At 38.3% G+C, this 6604-nt stretch overlaps 1 protein-coding gene and 1 long non-coding RNA gene across 2 annotated transcripts in view; one reads left to right on the top strand and one right to left on the bottom strand.

The window, feature by feature from the left end:
- Positions 1 to 6604, top strand: part of LOC107716778 (partitioning defective 3 homolog B-like) — a 335521-nt gene that overhangs the window by 48710 nt on the left and 280207 nt on the right. The window lies entirely within an intron of this gene.
- The window catches only part of LOC107716779 (uncharacterized), a 25143-nt gene continuing 20675 nt past the window's right edge, over positions 2137 to 6604 (bottom strand). The window contains exon 4 of the long non-coding RNA XR_001637252.1: positions 2137 to 2200. This is a non-coding gene — a long non-coding RNA (uncharacterized LOC107716779). The remainder of the gene's footprint in view (positions 2201 to 6604) is intronic.

Raw genomic sequence — 6604 nt, 5'->3', positions numbered from 1 at the left:
TTCTGCAAGATATGTGGAGTTCATAACTGACCATTTTCTGCTGTGGTATAAAATGAAGAATAGTGCTCTTGGAAATAAAATGATTTTCATGCAGGACAACACACTATCCCATGATGCATAAATACCATGGTGCTAAACAGTTTGAAAATGTGCTCATCCCCAGACTGGATCTCTTCTCTCCACTTTCCCTAATTGCAGATTCAATTATTAGATCTGTCAGCATTAATATTTTTATACTTGGATTTTTTTGGGGGGATCAAACTGTAACTGTAACACCATGTGTCCCAACCAGACAAGATAAAAAGTATCTTTTCCATGTAGCTTTTGCACTAACCACCCACGACAGCGACACATGACAATAAGCGACATGGGATTATATTTTAGAAACATTTTCTAAACATTTTCTCATTCACAATATTTTTATTTTCTGCGACCTCGCGGCAGGAACAACATACAAAATATGACAGTGATAATCTCAGGTAATGATTATGTGCTTTATTCAATGTTAAAAGTGTCTGAGTTTGAATATTATTTTGCGTGATCTTTATAGCCATAGTGAAAGCAACAATAAATATTTTACCTCAGATCTTGAAAATAAATTAAAGTAAACTTGTACTTTAAAACTGTGAACTCATTGCGAACCAACACATGTATTCCATAAAAAGATGGTATCAGTCACTCAGTCACTCAAAACTGTTCAGTCCATTCACATTTGAATAATCTATTTTCCGGGTCTACTTTTCTTTTCTTCACACTCGCCATGTTTTTGCTGTCACATCGTATCTGCACTGGACGCGACAAAGCATTGCAAATCATTTGATCTTTATGTCAGTGCATCATAAACGGAACGCGGCAGCAGTTTACTGTCTGTGTAGAGAGCATAACTGATTATAATGGTTTCTATTGTATTTTGTCGCGTCATGCCACGCCGCATCCAGTGTAGAGAGCACCACTGATTATAATGGGTTCTATTGTATTTTTGTTGCGCCTCTCACGTCCGGTGTAGACACGATGTAAGGTAATGTAGCTTTCTAATGCTGCGTTTGAATTTTCATGCCACATTATTTGAAATTAGCGCTGGCCAAACATTTTTCTCTCACGGGCCGCCTATTGAGGAACCCTGGTTTATAGCCTTTTCTCACAGCAGCTAGAATAATTAAATGCATCGTGCCACACATACTCCTCAAAACATTAGATTCATCCGCGCTGGAGCCGTGCCGGCGCACAACCCACGCAAGGAAGATAATTCCACAAACAGCTGCAATTGCAGGTTTTCAAACAGAGATGGCGACAAAGAGGCAAAACTTATGGACTGACACTTTAAGAAATTATTTAATTTGAATGATTTTAGTTTATGCTAATATTTGTTACTCTCAGCTGATGGATGATTATTGTAGATTAGCATTTCTTTTGGTGTAAACGCTCACCATGTGGTTGGGTTTGATTCTTTTGCTTATTTAATAGATGAGATAACTACTCTCCTGTTTGAAAGTTTGGGGTCAGTCAGAAATTTGTAAAGAATTGAACCATCTTTTTTTCAGCAAGGATGGATTAAATTGAACAAAAATGACAGTAAAAAATTACTGTTTCCACAAAACTGTTAAGAAGCACAACTGTTTCCAACACTGATAATAAGACATTGCATTGTTTCATACTTTTCATCTTCAGAAAGATCTTTCTTCCTCACCATATTGCATGAGAACTGTGACTTGCTTAATAATGTGGAACAACCTCTTTAAGTAGGGTTTCCATTTACCTAAGAAGGCCTGGCAAACTATTGAACAAACTTGTCTGAGATTGATACCAGTTATCTAAAAAGATGTGAAAAACAACACAAACAAAAATCTGACTCAGTCAGAAATTTGTAAAGAATTGAACCATCTTTTTTCAGCAGTAAAATTGAAACATAGTTGAGTAGTAAAACATAAGACATGCTATACATCACCCAAAAAACAAAACAAAAATTACAGGGCCATGGACCAGTGTTGTTATTAATTAAAACTTTGCATTTTGAAACTATGAGAACTATATAAAAATGAATAAATAAATTTACAAATAGTTGCTTGAAGTGGTGAAAAAAATGTGACCGGTTACAGAAACGAACATTTACACCTTTCCCGATACATGTATATACTGTATACATTTTGACCTTATTTATTATTTATATAGTTATTTTCCAGAGTCCTAAAAGGCCAACAGTCTAATTTACACAAAAGAAGCAGAAGCAATTGGGCCGACATTGAGAAGCACCTGAATTTTGGCAGCCATCAGGCATTTTTGGATGAATATGTAAGCGCTAACAAGACGAGAGTGAGACATAAATGTTACCTTGACAGAAAAAGGAATCATTTACTTATTAAGAGTGTGAATGAAAAAAGGGTGAAGGGGAAAACACAAAATGGAAAAATAGAAAACTAGCATGAGCAATCAGCAAAAACAGCCCAAGGACTGCTGGAAACGACATGTCAATTACTCAACCGCTAATAAGGCTTTTTTCAGCATCATAAAGCAGCCATGCTGCAATAACAAAGAGCGCTTTCCTCAGGCATTTTGCACAGGCACCCCGTGAAAGGACCTCATTCAGACTGCTGGTGTCCTACAGGTTAGGGATCAGCTCTGGCTACAGGTTAATCATGCATTCCATTTTCTCCTCGCCGCCCCTGTGGATGCGACCCGGTGGAGTTGGATAGGGGCCGAACGAATGAACAAAGAAATGAAGGGGCGGAACTGGAGGAGCAGAGATATAGTAGGGTGTGCGACATGTTCGCTGTGTGGCCGTGATGAATTAGGGTGGATTGTGTTTGTGTGAGATGCAAGAAATAAGACCTGCCGGAGCTCACTACGCCTCCTGGCTTGTGTGATTTATGAGGGGTTTACCTCTCGCTTTTATGAGTCATTATAAATAATAACAACAGCTGTAATGTACAGCAGTTAACAGTAGTGCTGCATATAGTGGACATGAATCTAACAGCCTAACAAGAGAAGAGAGACAGAGATAAATATGGTATAGAATAAGGATGTGTAAAACTATTTATTTTTTAGTCCTAACCATGGCCGGGTATTGATACAGATTTCTCGATTTCGTTTGATTCCTTTTCACAGGGTTTCGATTCGATTTGAGTTGGTTCACAACCAATAATTTTGATTTGTTTTGATTTGATTCTGATTAATTCTGGTATAATCCAGTTATAATGACAATTTTGGGATGAAATAAATTCTCTCTAATCTAAAGGTGTGATCACATTCAGTGAAATTTTGGGTGCAAAAATCCATTGTCTATTGTCAGTAGTAGAGATGTATGAAGCACAGCTCACACAGAAATCACTTTCAAACCAGGCTTTCTCTTGGTCAGTGTGGTGAATTCATGTGACCAGCTTGAAAATGAGATAAATCTGTGTGGGGAAATCTTTCTCCCTCACGCAAAACTTCCAACTGTGTGAATTCCTATTGGCATGACTGGATGTCATGCACAACATTTTGCTAAGCAATGGTAAATGCACCGCACCTGATGCTGTAAATTATACAGGGAACCGCCTTATTTGGTACATTAAGAACATGTTAATTGTGAAAATTAACAACGGGGCCCAAATCGTGCAGTTAATTTGATATTTAAGATAATTTGTGATTTATTCAAATTGAAAACTTCTCTGTGGATACTCTTTCCAAAATGTTTTATTGTATAATGGTATCCTTTTACACAACATTAACAGTTTTACACAAGAAATGCAGTTTAGAGTTTTCTTATCATTGACTGTTTACATGTGCACCAATAATGTGGTTCATTTCCAACAATTAATGTAAGGAATTCATGGCAGTAAGATATTTATATGACGCTAGCAAACCCCTTTACTTCTGTTTGCATGCAGTTTTCAGTATTTCATTATTCTGAATTATACAGCACAAATGATGAACTCGCATTATGCATGTTACTGGCTACCATCTGCTTACATCAGTTACATTCGTTACTTTATGTACTGCTTACATTTGGCACTGTGAGGAATTCTGCAGTAACTAGGTTTGCCTACGCTGCACCGCTTTCTTTGCACCGTCTTTGGATGAAGATATGGAGCTGAGGCTGTGCAGTGAGTTGTGTATAAAGAGATTCAGAGTGAAAATCTTAGAATAAACAACACACGGTATCCCTCTACGACCGAGCACATGCGCACTTTGGCGTTTACATCCCTGTTTACTTGGCATATTTTTTTACGTATGCCATGTATTTGAATGTGATTATGGTTACTACGATTATGAGCTTAATCACATTAGTTTGATCTAAGTATTGCGTTTACATGAGGTAAAGTTTAATCCCAATATTGGCAAAATCCCATTATTATCGCATTATGAGGCTGCATGTAATTAAAGTCATTGTTATTCATAGATGTTTTTTTTTAAAGGGGTCATATGATGCGATTTCAATTTTTCCTTTCTCTTTGGAGTGTTCCAAGCTCTTGGTGCATAAAGAAGATCTGTAAAGTTGCAAAGACTAAAGTCTCAAATCCAAAGAGATATTCTTTATAAAAGTTAAGACTTGTCCATGCCCTCCTAAAACGCCTCGTTTAAACACGCCCCCACATGTCTACGTCACTGTGTGGGAAGATTTGCATAACACCGCCCAAATGTTCACGCAAAGAAAGAAGGCGTAACTTTTATTCTCGCTGTAGTATTGTTGTTGCCGCCGCCACCGCCATGTTGTGGAGATGCAGTCGGTGTGATGAAGGTGCTGTGTGTTTCGTTGTGAAAGTGAAACTACTTTGTTTGGCCTTCCAAAAGAGGACAATATCCGCTTCGTCATGCCTAGAGCTGATCTGAGCTGGTCGCTGAGGAAATATCGGCTTTCACCGTGGACGAAGCGGAGTCTAGCCCGGGGTCGTCACATGTGGTTGCCGCAAGACCGCCGGGCGTTCCTCACTCTAGCCCGCAGTTTGTGACGCTGTGTGACGCATTTTATGGAGGACTGTTTCCTGAACCTGCAGTTCTGCATAGCCTACAATGGATCTGTGCTCAAAGGCTGTTCTATAAAGTGGGGCCGTTCCAACTTTGCAAGGACAGTCTGGCGCTTCTGACTCACAGCCTGTAAGTACATTTTTTATATTTAAAGAATTTGCCACTGATGATTCAAACGCGAGTTTTAAGCAGTGTAGAGTAGCGCTTGTTGTTTGTCGTTTCTCCGATCACAAATGCAGACATGGTTTTATGTTTACGCCATATGACCCCTTTAATAGAATATATGGATATTTGGAAGTGGTTGACCGATGTGTTTAACATGTTTATGTTAGTGTGGAGTATGTTTGTTTAAGGCTTCTGATCAGTAGGGGCTGGTGGACATTGTCAGTGTAACTGGTTAATGAGTTATGTTAATCGAATCTTTTTCACCTTGATTGGATTGGTAATGTGGACTGGTTGTACTTAGTTTAGCTGGGGACCCTGGTTTCAACCCAGTCACTGATTAGATGCGTTTTAATGAATTCCATTTACAAGACACAGGCATGTCACCAGATGGGTTAAAGAAGTTTGTTGCAAAGCACCTTTTCATAGACTTGTTTTCTGTGCTATCTAATAAAAAGAAAAGGGAATCAATGAAGGAAAGGCATTTCTGGAGATAGCAATTGTGAATGTGGCGGAAGTGCTTGACGTTGGCCTTGTGTAGGAGACCACAGGGACATGGAACTATTGATCTTCTGCTTATGGTACAATCAAATATCTGACCTGTCCATGCTGGTGCTAATGTGTAGTCCTTCAAGGCACACACACACAGGACACAGTTTGAAACCAGATTCATAAAAAATATATGAACAATCTAACAGTCAATCTGCACTGACTAATTATTGATTGTGAAGCTTATTTGCTTTTGTATTTGTACTGTAGGTTGTCTTTCCTAAGGATTCCACAATTTTTAATTGCTTTTGACTTAATCTATAAGTTACATGTGGAAAGAAATGCATGACCCTTAAGTCTGTTGTTTGCATATGGATCTATTCAGTGATGCAGCAAAACATAGCTGACAAAAAACAATAACATGATACTACCACAGCTTTCTGGACGTGGTTCTATGGCACTGCCCTGTGTTTTTTGAAGATGGTACAATAATCAGACTTCATTGGTCACACTGTTTGCTTTTAAATAATTAAAAAGAACCGCTTCATTAATTTGGACTCACATGAGCAAAATTTTGGACAAAGTCCATTAGGGCTGTCAAAATGGCTGAAAAACTAAATTCTAATTTTGTACTTCAATATTATCAAAATTCGAATTATATTCAATTCGGGATGGGGAAAAACCGCCATAAAGTCTCGAGATATGTTTTTTCAAAGTTGAACTTGCATTACTTTTACATGGCTTTCTAAAAATGCTGCTCTTTTGTGCGAGACGCTAGTGCAACGGTGATAGATGTCCCTCTAGAAAATGTTCAAAATATGTGTTCTGTGTGAACGGCTTGGTTTCAGTTTTGACGTAAACAACATCTTCTCCGCATTGTTGTTCTATTTTCCCGCAATATTTGTAATTAACAACGCAGCAGCGCTGCATCTAGTGGCTTCAACTAGATAGGCTAAGAAAAACATTAAAAATGACACTTACTTACATCGTCATCGCATCTCGTGTGCCA

Source organism: Sinocyclocheilus rhinocerous, unplaced genomic scaffold, assembly GCF_001515625.1.
Source record: "Sinocyclocheilus rhinocerous isolate Xijiao unplaced genomic scaffold, SAMN03320098_v1.1 scaffold1441, whole genome shotgun sequence".
Taxonomy (NCBI): Eukaryota; Metazoa; Chordata; class Actinopteri; order Cypriniformes; family Cyprinidae; genus Sinocyclocheilus; species Sinocyclocheilus rhinocerous.
The sequence above is the reverse complement of the archived record's forward strand: the minus strand, read 5'-3'. Positions and strand labels throughout refer to the sequence as shown.